Source organism: Haemaphysalis longicornis, unplaced genomic scaffold (assembly GCF_048455015.1).
Source record: "Haemaphysalis longicornis isolate Haplotype H1 unplaced genomic scaffold, Haemaphysalis longicornis Haplotype H1 scaffold_10, whole genome shotgun sequence".
NCBI lineage: Eukaryota > Metazoa > Arthropoda > Arachnida > Ixodida > Ixodidae > Haemaphysalis > Haemaphysalis longicornis.
In genome coordinates this window covers 146700756-146717156 of record NW_027526204.1, presented here as the reverse complement: position 1 = coordinate 146717156, position 16401 = coordinate 146700756, and positions in this window count along the sequence as shown.

Here is a 16401-nt window from a genome sequence, read left to right as displayed (position 1 = left end):
TTACTCCCGCACTTGACAAGAATGAAATTGCAATTTTACTCGTCGTACTGGAGAGAGGAGACGATGTGCAGCTTTACTCTTCACTGGTGCGGGAGCGGAACTGGGGCTGCACTCCGCCGCGCACGAGAAGAGTACGCTGTCAGTTTTGCTCTTCCTCCTCATGGGAGCGAACATTGCATCCAACTCCCCGCAGCTTTCCAGGGGAGCGCGCCAACGCTTGCAGGAGTACAATGACTGTTGGACTCTTCAACTACTCCCCCGATTTCTTAGAGTGTACTATGAAAGTACAGTCAGGAAGAAAAATTAAATAAATGTGAATGCTTAGCTGGCTAACAGGAAATCCGGCCTGCCGCCGCTACATAAGAAGGAAAGGCGGACACTCGTGGTGTTAATGTTGTCGTTGATGTTGCTGTTAAATATGTTGATGAGAAGATCGGTATTTTATATATTTGCACTGTACAAGTAGGCTGAATATTTCCACTCTTACGCACGGCAGCATCTTCGACTGAACTTATTCTTGCACAATTTTGATTAGTATTCAGCTGTTGCTAAATACTTAAACTGGGTGGAAAATAGCCACGAAGTATAATTTCTTCTATTTGGATCCGCTAATATGAATACCTGCCATTAAGCGACATGGCTGTGACTGCTTTTTCCGCAATGATCTTAATGCAACCAGTTACACCACATCAGTAACCGCGTTAGGAAAATCTGGACCCCACAAATGTATCCTGCTAAGGTCATCAGAACTAACTAATCTCCTCACGTCGACAATTTACAAATGAGTTGCCCCATTGCAGGTCTTGGTTAAAGAGGGGTTATGCAAATGCCCAGCCGTCATTAGCGGCACTGCCGTGGCTGTACGTTCAGTAGTAATTAATGTACTAACTGAGTTTTAAAGTTCAGCAGAGTAGTGGGCTGGGCGAGTTGCTTCATTCCGACGTTTTCAAGCGCAACAAAAGACGAGCAAGAAAAACCCAGAAGAAGACACACAGGCTGCTAATATCCAAATTTTTTTGCAAGATAAACCCAACCACCATGTATATACCGAACTTATCACCCAACACGCCTAACCTGAACCAACCAGGGTGTAGTCAATATATCGCAACACAATGGAAACACGTAGGTGTTCAACATTGCAAGAAATCGATAAAAGTATCAGAATACTCGTGCACCTGTGAGTTTTAAAACCTAAGACTGTTAGCTGTGAGCTGGAAAACTTTAGAGCTGCGAGCTGTGAGTTTGGAAACTTCTTGATTTAGTCGGGGGAGGTGGAAGGGTTAACTGGAAGCCTATTCCAGGTTTAGTCTTCCTGATTAAGCTCTAGGATGTCACTAGGTAGGATGACCACCTAACGAAGCAGAAACAATATTATTGAGAGTAGCAATCATTGGGTGTGCAAGTGTCGCATACCGTTTTGTTTTAATCCAGCTATTTTTTAATTTGATTACCGGAAAAAATGTATAAAAAAATCGTCGAAGAATGATAATATGCCCCATTAAAGTGTAAAGCCCACTAACAAAAATCAAAGAAAGGGTGCAAAAAAACTTTGAAGCTGTTGTATCATTTCAGGTAGCAAATCCATTTTTCTTGCCAACACCTTTGCAGATGCTCTGTTGCCTGGCTAAAGTTTTGATTAGGCGAATCTCAAGACAAGACAGAGAATAACAGCGCTTAAACAGGACGCCAGAAAGATTGACTATACAAGCGCCTTGTCTGGTCAATCTTTCTTGCGCCCCGTTTAAGCGCTGTTATTCTCTTTCAAGTGTGTACCAACAGGCGCGCACCACCACGTTGTTTCAGCTCATGACAAGACAATGAAGGAATTTACGCTAAGGGCTGATCGTTTTTGATAAAGGGGGAATACAATTAAAAGACAAAAACAAGTAGGAATAAAAGACAATAGAGCAGGTATAAGTAACAAAAAAACAGCATTGAAAAACCCTCACCCGCATGCACACGCACACACAAATGATGATATCTTCTATAATTTAGGCCCACATCTCCGACCGTGCATATTTATTTTTTTTTTATTAACAGGTACGTTTTTAGCGAATAGTAATTTGTTGGGTACGCAGTTAATAATACCGAGAAATTTCTGAGCACGCGAACGCGAGCGCGGGCCTCGCGGCGACCACCGCGCAGACAGCAAAGCCAAGAAAATGCTTAGCGCTCGTTTGTGTGTGCCTCTCTTCTTAAGGGCTATTGAGGCTGGGAAATCTCAAGTGGTGTCGGACTGAGGACTGCCATTGCCTTTCTCAAGGAACACGGTTACTCTCTCTCTCTCTCTCTCTCTCGACAACCACTCAGCGTCTCCTGCGCACGTTCATGAAGCCAAGCTTACCTACTTTGGGAGATCGGCCAACATTGTGACGACCGCCCGGCGGTTAAAAAAACAGGAAAATGCCGAGCCCTCCAGTGTGCGTGCCTCGCGACTACCGCCCAGCGTCCCCTGGGCATGTTCCTGAAGCCGAGCATGCCAACTGATTGAGATTGGCCAAGAGTGCGGCGACCACCCTGCAGTTAAAACCAAGCAATTGTCGAGATATAGTGTGTGCGTACCTCGCGGCGACCGCCCTGCGTCCCTGGCGCATGTTTGTCAAACCAAGCATATCAAGTTAGGGAGATTGGCCAACTGGCAAAAAAAATACACGCAAGCGTTTGCCATAATCGTGGCAACATTCGTGGGGAAGACATGCCATTGCGTACGCCCCTGCAAGGTGATGTCAATGGTTATAACTTCAAGAAAAGGAAGGAAGCTGAGACTTATAGGAACTATGACGGAGTAAAGGTCGTTGCGGTGGCGGAGGAGAATCAAGGCGGCTGCACTGGGGACTTAAAAACCTTGGTGATGGTCGTGAAGGTTGCCTACAGATCCGCTGTATTCAAGTCTACCGCGTTAGTGTGAGCCTGCTTCATAAATTTTACTTATTTATATATTTATTTATTTATTAAATAAATAAAATAAATAAATAAACAAAAAAATAAACAAATAAATAAATAAATAAATAAATTAATAAATAAAAGTTATAAAGCAGGTCATTCTGAGCCGGACCTAATTTTACTCCCTCCTTTTCCGGCCTACCATTCCTACAGGCCTCTGAGCCAGCCCTTTCCCTAACAAAGTTACACCTATTTATTTATTTATTTATTTATTTCTCTATTTATTTATTTGTATTTTTATTTACCTTTTTATTTACTTTTTAATTGTTTATTTTTTATTTATTTATTTATTTATTTATTTATTTGTGCGTTTTTTATTTAAACATACCGGAGACCAGAGGCGCAAGCAGGAGGGGCACATGGTGGTAGCAATTCAAAGATGCAAGCACCAAAAAATATTTGAAACGGGAAAAGGAGAAGACACGAAACGATTTATAAAACAATGGTCGCTGGGCACAAATAAACTCTCAAAAAAACATTTGCTTGTAATAAAGTAATAGAGGTAGGAAATTTTCGGGTGTATTGTTCTAATAAATAATTGTGTGGGGAAAAATTTTTAAACACTTTGGTAGAAGCGAACACTGGTTAAGGACAGAGAATGGGAATGACGACTACGGCGAGTCGCAAGGGGTTTCATGAGGGGTCTCCTGTCAAAGCGAGCTTCCGGTGACAAAATAAATACAACAATTTCAGGCGGAGAACGTATCTTCGGGACTCCAGTGTTTGAAGTCTGTTGTTACGCATTCCCTCGGAAGCAGAATATGTGTGACGATAAATAGTATAAAAAGCTATTCTTTGAGCCCTTTTTAACAAGTTCATATTCTTTGTTGCGTAAGATCCCCTAATAGCGCAAGCATATCCCAATTTAGGCATAATAAGCGTTGGGAATGAAAGTAGTTTAACATTAGGTGGAGCGTTTCTATGCTTTGGCCGAAGTAAACAGAACTTGCGGAAGGCACAGGAAGTAAAATTAGTAACGTTTCAAGTCCAGCTTAGGTTATTCGTCAAAGTTATGCACAAATATTTATATCTGTGTACTTGGCTGGACGGATTTCCAGCGAGGGAGTAAAAAAATGGTGAGGAGTTCATTTTTTTATAATGCGAAGGAAGGTGGTTTTAGTTTTTGCTTTAATACTATGCCTTTTTTAAGGCTCCACGAGAGGATATCTGTAAGGAAGCATTTTATAGGTCCTTGGTCACTACTACAAGTAATATTATTAAAACGCAGCCAACAGCGAAAATCCGCATTTGGACGTGTCCTTTAATGACGGAGACAATATCATCAGAGCAAATTAGAAAAAGTAAGGGGCCTAGAACGCTACCCTGATGAATTCCGGAGGTGACAGGAAGATTACTGCAAATACATCCATTAGGGCTTAGACATTGCCTTCAATTCAATAAATAATCCGAAATTCCAATTACAAGAACGGAAGGATGTCCGAAGAGATGCAGATATAATGATTGATTTTAAAAGCATTTTTCTCATTATGAGCGCCGGGTTGCGGAACGCTTTCAAAGCAAAGTCTTATTTCCCAGAAAAGCTTGAGAAAAGACCGAAACAAGTTGTTGCGGGTGCACTGAGGCATTCTTTTATTATGTTAGAATGCTTGATCGTGACTTCTCGTTGAGATAAACAACCTGTATGCGGGTGGGTACGTTGTGTCGCTTATCATGGTTATTAGTGAAACAGCGGCGACCATCTGATGCACTGGCCTCCCTAAAGGGGTAGGTGAAATTTGTATGTTCTTAAGTTGAAAAGCAGCCAAATGAGAAATGGCGAATTTCACTTAATTTTCTACGGGAATCCGTTATCGCCATTGACCAACTCGCTTAGGCATGTGTGTGAGTGTTAGGGTGGACACGTTGAAATCAGAGCCAAATTGGTGGACTGTACTTCAACTTCTGACTTATAGTGTCACTGTCACTGGCCAATCCACGTGAGTATACATGTTGGTACGCCTATATTCAACTCTAATGTAGGGTGAACGTAACGTAAGAGGACTTTACGACGAGCCAATCAAAGTCAAACTTATTGTACGTAAAGCTGCTCGAATGTTTGGATTGGACTTTCATGTCCCGAAACTACAACTTGGCCTAAATTCGCATTATAGGGGGCTTTTAACGTCTGTACATACATACTGACACGCGGACGTCTATATTTTTGAACTACACGAGAAGAAAATCCGCTATAATCCATCCTGTGAAGGAGGTTGGAAAGCGAAGCTGTATACCACGCACGCAACGGCTACTCATGCGACGTCACTTGAATTCACAAACGTGGCTCTGCAAGGATTGATGATGATGATGTTTGGTGTTTAATGACTCAAGGCTAACATGGGTAAAGAGTGCCAGAGAAAGATTGAAACCAGAGAAATTTGAAATGTACTTAACGGCACACTTTATTGCTTCAATGAAATATTTGAGCTAGTGTTTAATCAAGGCATGATCCATGAATTATGGTTGGTTCAGTTGCGTTGGTGAAGAACATGAGTGTAAACTCTTTTTTTATAAAATAAAGGAAGCTCAAACCCGGTGTTAGACGACCTCAATATTCCCCCATTTCTGCCGCAGCCGACGGAGGCGACACAGAGGGCGAAGTGAGATGCCTAGCGTGTGTGTGAGCTTCCTTTAATTCTTCCCAACTCCTAGCGCATGCAAAAGACGCACACACGGCTACTACACGTGCCGTGGGCTGAGTGCCCAGCGGCGAAGAAGGTCAGGTCACGCTTTCAGGTGGCATTCAGCGAGAACGCCGTGGGTAAACCCGTAGATGAGCTCTGTGAGTGCACCGTCTGTCTACCCCGTCTCCGCGTGAGCTCGAAGCTCAGTCGGTAACACAACGGGCTCTCACTTCGTTTCCCTATTCGTTCTAGCTTCGGTTCTTGACGGTGCCAGTAACTTCTTTTATTTGTTAGCGCAAGTTTTCGATTGACACCAACGGTCGCGACAGAACCCTTGTTGGGTAAGTACAAAGCTTCGCTTTAAAACGAATGTTGCTGTCTCGCGTCAGCACAGTGTACTGGTAAGATGCAGAACATTATCCGGTAAGAAGCAATACAGATGTTGGAAAACGTACTGGGCTGGATGATAGGTTCAATGTATGCACATATCTATGCAGTGGATTGGCCAAGAAGTTTTCTTCCATAATAGGTTTACCACATGCGCGGCCTTCTTTACTTATGGCTATGAGTCAAATAAACATCTTTGGTTTTATGGGGTAGCCGATGGGCTCTGGACTCTTGTCTTTTCATAAAACAGATGAGCCTACTCAGACAAACAGCTTAGCTTTCAAATATGAGTAGAGTATCGCTTGGTTGGGGTGGTGGCAAAAGCTTGGCGTACTACTGGCTCCTTGCCACTGAGAAAGCGTGAACATGTAGACAATGGGGCTTAGCATTGTGAGTTTAGCAGTGTCACAGGACCAAAGGGGCAGTGAGAAATAAGCAAATTATATAGACAACTCGCGCCCTTATTGCGGAAGTGTGTGCGCCAGCGTAAACGGGAATGTAGGAAAATTTTCAACATGAACTAGTAAGCCAGGCTCCCTTCACCAAGGCTTCAACACATCCGCTGTTTTGATACAAACAGCTAAACAGCTTTGTACTCTTTTTTCTACCTTGCAGAAGAAAGAGAAAACAGTGACATAACGTCATTTAAAGTAGAATCACCTTCAAGTTAACCATGTCAAGAACCGCAACAAGCCAAGCAGAAGCTACTGGAAACTAAATATAATAATAACGGACGCCCTCCCTGTACTACACTAGGTCGGCTGTATGTTCGCAGCCGCTTCTTTATCAGAAGTCACCAAGCGACTCCTCTTAAGGCGACAAAGTACTCTAGTGTTTCATAACTTCCGCACAATGAACGCCACAAATCAAATTTGCGGCGAGAAAGTTCACGGCGTTAAACTGATTATTCGCTACCGCGCTGGTAAACTTAGAAGGCGTGGGACGGCAGTCATTCCTGGTTGCAAGCTTCGCTCACTTGTCAAGCTAAACATAGAAAAATTAAGGAACTGTTGTCTTTCCATTCACGTAGGCTTCAGGTTCTTTGCCTGCTAGCGCCATGACGATTCACAGTAGCATCCCTTGTGGGAACTCAGGCGATTAAACTTCAAAGGTTGGTTCGTCCGTAGCAAGGTTGTGTCGAGAAGTACTCTACAAAAGACTTTTATTACGAGTTCAATGTGGTAATATGACCACTGTTCACCCTCGAGCTACAAAGCCATTTGAAAAAAAAGGTTGTTGAAGCATGGTTTGCGATGTGACCGTGCATTGCTACTGCTGCGGTGAGCTCAGTACCTCTACGAAGTTTCTCTAAACCACCGCCCTTGTTGACCATATAACATAGGTGGCCGAAATTGCTGCGCCACCTGCAATTCCTGACGAAAATTACCAGCGAAAGCACTGATCAAATATATGACTACATCTTTGAAGACATGTGCGTTTGCGTATTACTGGACGCAAGAACAATAAATGAGAAGCAGCGCCTCATTTTTTGCTATACCGACGATATAATGACCCTTTTGACGTGTTTTGAAACCGTTTCGAATAGTCAGTAAATGTAAAACGCTCCAAGGCCAGCGATAAAAAGTGGAGTTTCGCAGCTTGGCTTGCTGGATTTCCTTAACGTATAAAAGAGCATGCTAGAGAAAGCGGCTATTCTTTCTCGGTTGTCGTTAACGAATAAAGGAGCTAAGGAGTGTAAATGACATGACCTAGCTTCTTTGTGACGCTCGTACATACAGTCTCCAACCGGTCACTCATGACATATGAGAGAACTTCTGAGAGGGCCACCATGTCAAAGCTAGCGGTTCAAGCTCACCACTACCGGCTGCCATCTAATTTACCGCCTCGGCTACCAACTCGCGGCTGCCCCGTCTCCTACAACACTATCAATCGACCCTTTTTTTATGAGCCAAAATGAACGTTCTCCCAACCCCAAATATATACAGAGCATCCACAACCAAGCCCGCAGGATCTGCCGATGCCGGTAGTCCGGTGCGTCGACGTGGCCCAGAACCACACCAAACACGCCTACTCAGCCATTATGGCGAACCACCGAGCAGCAGAAATATCAGCCACGCCAGCGCAGCAGAAGGACTATAGCCATTGCGCTCGCAGCCACCACTGCCAGCGACGCTCACCGTAATCGCGAACTCCCAAGCAGCATGTCGCCACTCTGCCATACGCCGCATCACAACGTCCACTCTCTGCTTCAGTAATCCATCCGCATCCTCTCCGACCTCCCCATCCCCTGCACTGACGAACAAGTGTCTCTGGAGGGGTACGAGAAGTCTTAAGCCACCGCTTGAGAGTGAATATTTAGCGAGAATTACCGTTGAGAATATCATCACGTCTACATACCGAGAAAGACGGTGGCACTGTGGGAAAATATAATGCCGTTCTGGCGCATTGCCGTCTCCACCATTTAACTCCGCCACACCTCCACACGATCTGTTGCAGAGAAGGAGCCACGAGCCACCGGCCATATAACAAACCTATACCCACGCACCTTTCTACAGGATGTTGAACCCACATCCTACACCGCAACCTGTAAACTTTGTCTTCAGGCATGAACTCTTTACCTCATGACGTGGGTATGCTCCCACAGCAAAACCTTGACCCGAATACCCACCCACTTCCACAAACAGGGGAACAGGATGCTTATTAGCTTGAACTTCGAACACCATGCGCACCGGCGGCCAAGGACAAAAAATTTTTGGACCAAGAACAACTCCTCCTGCAAAGGAGGCATAACGTTTATTAGTGTTATCCTGAATAAACGTTTATTCCTCCTCTACCCCACGTTGATCTATTATTCTAGAAAGGGTCACTTCGTCGCCCTCTAAACAGATTCCGGCCATCTTCTTTATTCAAGCTTTCTTTATTCAGTCTCCCCTCAGGCTTTTTGAGAATGCTCGCTTCTTTCAGTGTTCATAAAAATAAAGCAGTGAATTGATTTACATTGAATTAGCACGGCTAAAAGAGTTTTTAATGGTTTTAAGTTCGTTTTCTTGCGTCGAGTTCGCTAAGCTTGAAGGTATTACTTATAGCATAGGTTGTGAAAAAATAATACTGCTTAATATTTTTCTTCTGTACCGCATAGATCCGCGTAGAGTTAATATATTATGTTGAGACTTTCCACCTGGGTACGGGTTTTGGCCCAGTTTCCTTTTTCGGACCTTCAAATCAAATGGCAGAAGACACACAAAGAGACAGCGGAAAACGCAAGAGTGACCGTGAAGCTTTTAAAAAATATTAACTCTACTGACGTTCCAAACCGTAGAGCACACAGCCTCTGCAGACTTCTCTCATCTTGATTAAGCTCGTTCAGCCATCATTCGTAATAGCGTCATCTCCAAAGCTATGAAACTTGCCGCTTCATCGGGCTGGGTGTGAGCAATTTTCGCAGCACTGTAGTGGCTCGAAACGTTAAATCACATTTTCGTCTCGGTGGCTGAGCAATATAGTGCTCCCTTCACGCGTATTTGGAAGAGTGGTTATTTGACGTATAAAACGCTGTGGCGCGACGGCGAAGAGTTTGAGTGTTTACTAGCATCTCGTGAATGTTTTGCTAATGTTTGCCTGAGCAAGGAGAACCATTTTTAGCAGTTTCCAGACCATTTTTGTAATTTCTGACCAAACAACTCAAAGCGTCCTTTGATAGAGGCGACTTTTATAAATTGTCTATACAATGTCGGCGATCAACACGTAATGGCTTCTGTAATTGGGTGTCGAAATTCACTTTGGCTCTTTTTGTGGGCCGGTATAAACCGAGACGTGGCAGAGTAGAACCAACTTTCGGGGCAGAATGGGACTCAAAACCCGCTTTATCTCCCGAACGCTCTCCTCTGCTTTTTTTTTCTTTCTTTGGCGCAGGTAGAGTTAGTGTATGTCAGAACTGGAACCAAAACTTGGAGAAAAGTACACTTTACGCCTTCCGGGACAATGTCAGAAGCTTAAAAACAGGCTTAGTCGGATGACTTTTAAAAATGTCGACGCGTTGCCTGCTTCCCCTTGCGGCGAAAGATGTGCGTCTATTTGAAAGCATCGAATGATGGAGTTTCGCTGGACCTAGGAAAGGCGGGTTGGAAGTTTTTCGGGCACGTTCCGGTAAAAGGTTGAAGGCTTCAGAGGTTGAACAGGGAAATGCTTCTCTTTCATTTCGAATAAGAGCTTTGGCTGAAAACTGGAACGGTGTGAGGAAACTAAGGCTTTCTGCCCAACTATATTTTGTTGATTTTCGTTTTTACGAGAGGTGAAAGCGATTTCATTGGCAATTGCGGAAAGCTCTCGGTTTCGCCAACAAGTAAAATTAAACATTGCACTAGCCTCATCGTGCTGAAAGCCAAAGCGCATGTGTTGAATCGAGATCTATTGCTTCCTAGGCACAAATATCCAAGGAAAGCTAATACTGAGGTGCGAGAATTTCAGTACAAAAAAGCAAATAATTGAAGCGACAAACCACGTGACTGTACATCTCCATCACTAGAGCACGATGCCAAGAAAACACCTCAGAACAGCTCGACATAGGTATACAGTGAGTAGAATGCAACCAGAGAAAAAGAAATTTACGCAGTATGTAGGCACGTTGCACCGCACAGAGGCAACTGTGAGAGGAGCACTTTTCCTACTAAAGAAGTGTGCAGCGCACGCTAGGGCATCGATAAAGGAGCGGCTATTTTTAGAGCAGTTATCACCCACTCCCTGCAGCATGCCGTGCCAACAATCTATGCGATTGACACTGAGGCACGGTTTAAAGAAAGACGGCCTTGATGAATGCATCGCTTCTTCCCTGCCATTTGTACTATCTGCCATCTGACTGGCCGGCTACAGTAGCAGCGACTTACGTATTTTTGCCTGCGCCACTCGAGATGCTCGTTCTTCTCGGCCTTGATATCATTACGTTACCTGAGATACCTTCTGTGTGTGGGCGCCTGTGCGTGAGTCGTGATAATCCCGGCTGTTCGTGTCTGGGACAGAGCGCGGACACTTACGTAGTACGGAGGCTACGATCCAAGCCCGTGATATGTGTGACATCTTTATCAACAGAAATGACCCCCCCCCCAACCCCCAGGGTATAGAAAACGCCGCTTCTGCTTGCGAGGCAAGCATCAGCGCAACGTGCATATACGAGGTTACGTCGTGGATCTCTGGAATCGCTTCCTAGAAGCCTGTAAGATTTTATCGGAGCACATAATAGGAAGAAAGTGTAGAGCATGGAAGCCGGTTTCATACAGGAAGAAGAAATCAGTAGACCAAGCTCGAACGTGAGAAATATACATAATGCTATGGTTCTGACATTCAGTTCCCGCTTAAAACAATGTGCGCGCAACCAATATTATTCTGTTCTCATTATATCAGTTACGCGTACTTGTGCTGCTGTGGGGAATAAAACGTTGATGATTCTTAAATGGATGGACACTGTTCATAGTAGCTTATTAGGAGAATGAATGTCCGTTTGCTTCTTCATTTTAGCAATTAGCCTTAGGTTTACATGTTCCTGTTTCAAAAACCTACTTCAAAACTTTCATACACTGATTTTATTATTCAGACATTATGTAGGAAGCTCACCAGAGAAGGCGAAGAAAAGATCAGCGTACGTTCTTGAAACAATCTATGAATTTTTATTTAAATGCTTATCAGCTTATTATGTAGAAAACGCCAGTTTCGTTACGATTTTACGTGAAATATGACTTACTAGTTTAGGGGCTGACGCTGTACGCTCATAGGTACTTCGCAGGCCCGCAGAATTTTTACAAGACAAGAAAATGTACGCTGCCGTGAATCTTCCCAGACTCGGGGCAATCGGCGCTGAAAAAAAAGGAGCAGCTTCCACTAGTGGTGTGTGCCTTGAGAAACATCAGAGCTGGTGGCCCCTTTCGCTTTTTCGGAGACACGGCTGTTCCACCTCACGTGAATTTCCGATTTTGCAGCTGAAACTTCGCCATGACTGACAGACTCTGATGATTTTAACCGTAGCCTTTCACATCTTTCCTAAAGTCGACTGCGTTAGCACGCGCTAGAACCTATGGCAACCGGCATTGCGAACTCGGCGCCTGTACCACGAGCAAGGCGTCGGGGCTCCCCACTTGAGGCGCCAACGTACCTGAACTGGTGAGTAGAAGAGAACGCGAGATATCACGCCACAAATGCTGGGAAGACTGTTATCGAGGTCTAGCTATCCGATGCCGGGCGCTCCTTACGAGGCGCACGATCAAGTTCACCCGGTATTTTTTCTTGGTATTGTTTTTCGTAGCGCTACGCGGCGGAACTTAAAAGTATAAACAGCTCGGCCGTTAAAATATTGCTAGAGTGATGGCCACCCCTAAGAGAGATACCACCGGAGGGCTAAGTACAGGCAAGGATCGTTCTATTAGCACATGCCTTCGGTGTGTTTAATTCTTGAAATTCCTACAATAAAATTTCGGACTTTTTCTACTGCTGTACATTTATTCATGTATATCAGCCATTAACAGAATCATGGGCTTTCCAACGACGTGTAACCGGAACATGTAGGCTCACTTAAAAGTTTTGAACGCCCATATGCAGATGATACGTTGTATAGAAAGGCTGGTACATTTCAAGAGAAAACATATTGAAGTGTATAAATCTTTAATTGGCAAGGAACAGCCATTGGCCTGAAGCAAACAAAAAGTAAAATGCCTTAATTATTCACGTCGCTTATCAAGGTGGCGGACCATTATTCAATTGTTTGTATTTATTTTCTGAAAATGCTATAAACAAGCAATAAAACTTATTTCATTTGAAATAAATGTACAAAGAAGCCATGAATATTGAGTCCAATGAGATCACAAACTGTCGGTTGCGAACGGCTCAGTTTGAGCACATCGTCAGGGCGTGAACGTAGTCTTCCGTCTTCAAACGAGCCGGCGTGTTGGCCGTCAATCTAGAAGAAACTTCCGCACCACACGACTTCGGAAGGCTGGCCAAACGGAAAGAAACTTCAGAGGGTAGCGTAAATATTTCAGCAGGGTCGCTTTGAGATGATTTTCGACCTCAGCATCAGTAGTAGAGCGGCCACGAGGGAGCCAGAAATAATCCGTCCTCAGATTTCTTTTTCATATAGCGCGAATCACGCCCACTCTAACGTTTATCCCTTCCGTAGCTTGATCTTTCTATCCACAGGGAAATAATGCCTCCGGTTTCCACAAGAAACTTTGATATGTTTTAGTGGTCGGGGCAGATGTCCAGGTGCACCACGACCCAACCCAATCAAGGATACACGCACGTTAGATGTTTTATTCAGCTGTCTACTAGGAAAGCAAAGTAATCTTTATTATTGTACTAAGAAAGGCAAACGCGCTTCACCCAAACGGAAAACAAAACTTACTAAAGAATCTCTCAGCCCTGCGTGTACACGCAGAAAGACTCGGTGGAGATGTCGATGTCCGAACTATATCCAGAAATATCGGAGCGGTTGGGAGAACCTAATGGAAGATGCGTGTCTCCCAATTCGCAGGTGACTGCTCTTGGTTGAGCACGTCACGTCTTTTGCAGAGCAATCCCCGGTTATAAGAATTGGAGAAGACGCTGCATACCAGTGAACGTCTGGGCTTGATTATTATAATACAGAGTATGACTTGTTGATTGGCTGCATAGCTGTGCAGTCATAGTCGTGATTGCGTTTAAAAAATATTATTTTCGTGAGCACGTTAAAAACGATTATACCTCATGCAGTGTGTCACTCCGCCGTAGCGACGGGACCGGACGTGCCCGTGGGCTTGCGTTTTGAAGAAAAACAAGCTTAATGCGGGACACTGCGTGCTTCTTCTCACGTGGTCTGTCTGTTGTCGATGAAGTATCTTAGAAGCACATTACGTCTGACAAATCACTGAAATGACCCCCGTCATGTTCCAAATACGCGCTCTAAGGTGCGTTTTGTGCCGCACGGGGAAGAGCCGGCTGCTGTGATGAGGCAAGTTGCAGCTGCCGTTATCGTTTTTAAGTTGCACCACTGTAAGGCACAGGTGGGTGTGACAGATTAGTGTGCTACTTTCAACGTGAACCCGGATTGCGGACATCAAAGTGTCATGTAAATTTTGCGGGTATCACTCCTACTTCAGAAAGCGTAGGCTTTAAAAACTGCAATGAACTTAGCTAGGAAGATGGCAGGGACCATAAAAAACGAGAACTTCGAACCAGGTAGCGATTTTGCAATGTTTCAGCAGAGACAAAGGCATGTCTCTGCTAAAACGTTGGCAACAATCAAGGTCACTACCTTGTTCGAGGTATAATTTACGTATATTTGCACGGAACTCCTAAAATCTCCCATGACAATACACTGGATCACGTGGTGGTCGATCCGGGGTACACTTCATCTATGGGTACGTGCCGCATCAGTGGGTTGCGAAAGGCAAGCCGAAGAGAAGACGACGAGGTCGCCCAGAGGCAGATTGGCACGAGCTGCGCTCGATTCCTCGGCTTTGGACTATTTGCATTCGGCTGATTCTGTGAGAATAGATTTCTTGTATGACAGTGTGTAAATAGTTTGCATCTGCCTAGTAACATCCTTTTGGTGGAGGTTGCGGTTCTCCCTGTGCCCGTCCACTACGCAGCTACACCACACCACAGATCTTCGAAGTGGGTGACACATTCGTCGACGAATGATGCCTCCTGCCAACGAGACTGCACCCGTTGCGCCCTAATCATCGTTTCTCAGTCCCGTGACCCAGGCTTTTTCACTGATGAGGGCGACACCGAGGTGGAAGAATGAATACGCATGTTTGAGTGTGCCAGCGCCCGTAACAGATGGAATGGCACTATCATGCTGGCTAACCAGCCTTATCATCCAAAACACACAGCGAAAGCCTGATATGAAACGAATGAACACACATTTACCAGCTCAGACATTTAAAAAGAAAATATGCTCGAATTCTTTGGCAGACTCGTGGGTCACCAGCTCGCCGTACGCCAACTTCCTTCACCCGCCCAGTCCTCCACTGAATCGTACATCAAGGTATATACACGATGCTTTGGCCCTCTGCTCAAAGGTTGGTCACCAAACGTTGGAAGCTGACAAGTGAGGCCACGTACTCAAAGGCATTGCAGATAACGCCTTCAATCTGCGGAGGTGTAAGGATGCCACTACTGTTGACGCCATTCTTAAGGAATGCCGTCTCTTTGAGCGGCGAAATGCCACCCCATTGCCCACTAATTTCCTCGGCTGCCTCACACGGCGGCAACGTCGTCGTGTCAAGATATGTTGCTGCCACCACGCACAACGATGACGCCTAACATGTAGGCTCAGACTGAGAGCCTGACCAAAATAGTACGCCGTGAAATCGAAGCTATGGCTCAAGTCACTCCTTCTCACCGCCCGCTTGACAGGAACGGCCCAACGATTTCCCTCATCCAAACAGTCGTTAGAGACTAGATCACGTCCCTGGGCCTTCACTCCGCTTGTGCCTTTGGATGCCAGGATCACTGGGACAGCTTCTGTACACCTTCCTGCCGTACTGATGTCCCGCCCCGCTAGCGGTGGCGCAGCCCTGGTGAATCCGCCGATTTTGGCGGAGCAACGTTTCTTGCTCCACGGAGTGATCTCGTCTGCGACTGAGCTCCCGATCTGCCATTGGAACAGGATTCGGTTGAAGCAAAATGGTCACACGAGCTACTTGGTGAACATCCATGAGTGAAACTTAAGCGCAAACATACACAGGGAGGAGAAAGGGAAACGACACCAGCGCTTACTATCAACTGAAAGATTTATTAAAATCGAGAACACAATTATACCACACCAAGAACTAACAATCAAGCACAGAGTATTCAGATAAAGAAGTGCAACTTCAGAAAGAGAGGGGGTAGAGGATGAGGGAAAGAAAAAGAGAAGGAAATGGGTTAGTTGGCCGCATGTACCGCCGTCCGTATGTGCGACGGTCACACGTGCTTGATTGTTAGGTCGTGGTGTGGTATAAATGTGTTTTCGATTTTAATAAATCTTTCAGTTGATACTAAGCGCTGGTGTCGTTTCCCTTTCTCGTCCGTGTGTCAGTTTGCGCTTAAGTTTCACTTAAGAATTTGGTTGCTCCCAATCTGCCATTGGAACGAGTCTGCTCCAGACAGCAGAAATGTTGCTTTGAAAGCGCTCGGGATCTGCCATTGGAATTCAACTATGTTGCTTCACTTCCATCCCCTTTTCACTGGTATCTGGCCTCTGGGTGCTAATAACCCGTCCCCCAACTTGCTCTGGTGAGGGGGTAGGGAGTTTGTGGCGGCTTTTCGGGCTCAACACCCCTTCAAGCTAACTTTATGCTTTTAATGAAATGAGTGTTTCTCCTCCTTCCCTAGCAGACGGGATCCTGGAAGAAGCACTACACGTCCTGGGAGCTTCTACGCCGCCAGACGTATTCGGCAAAGACCGTCCGAGATGGTGCGAATTTGCTGCTGTGGTACCGCTCGTGCGGCAAACAGATCTGTTTTAAGAGCGAATGCT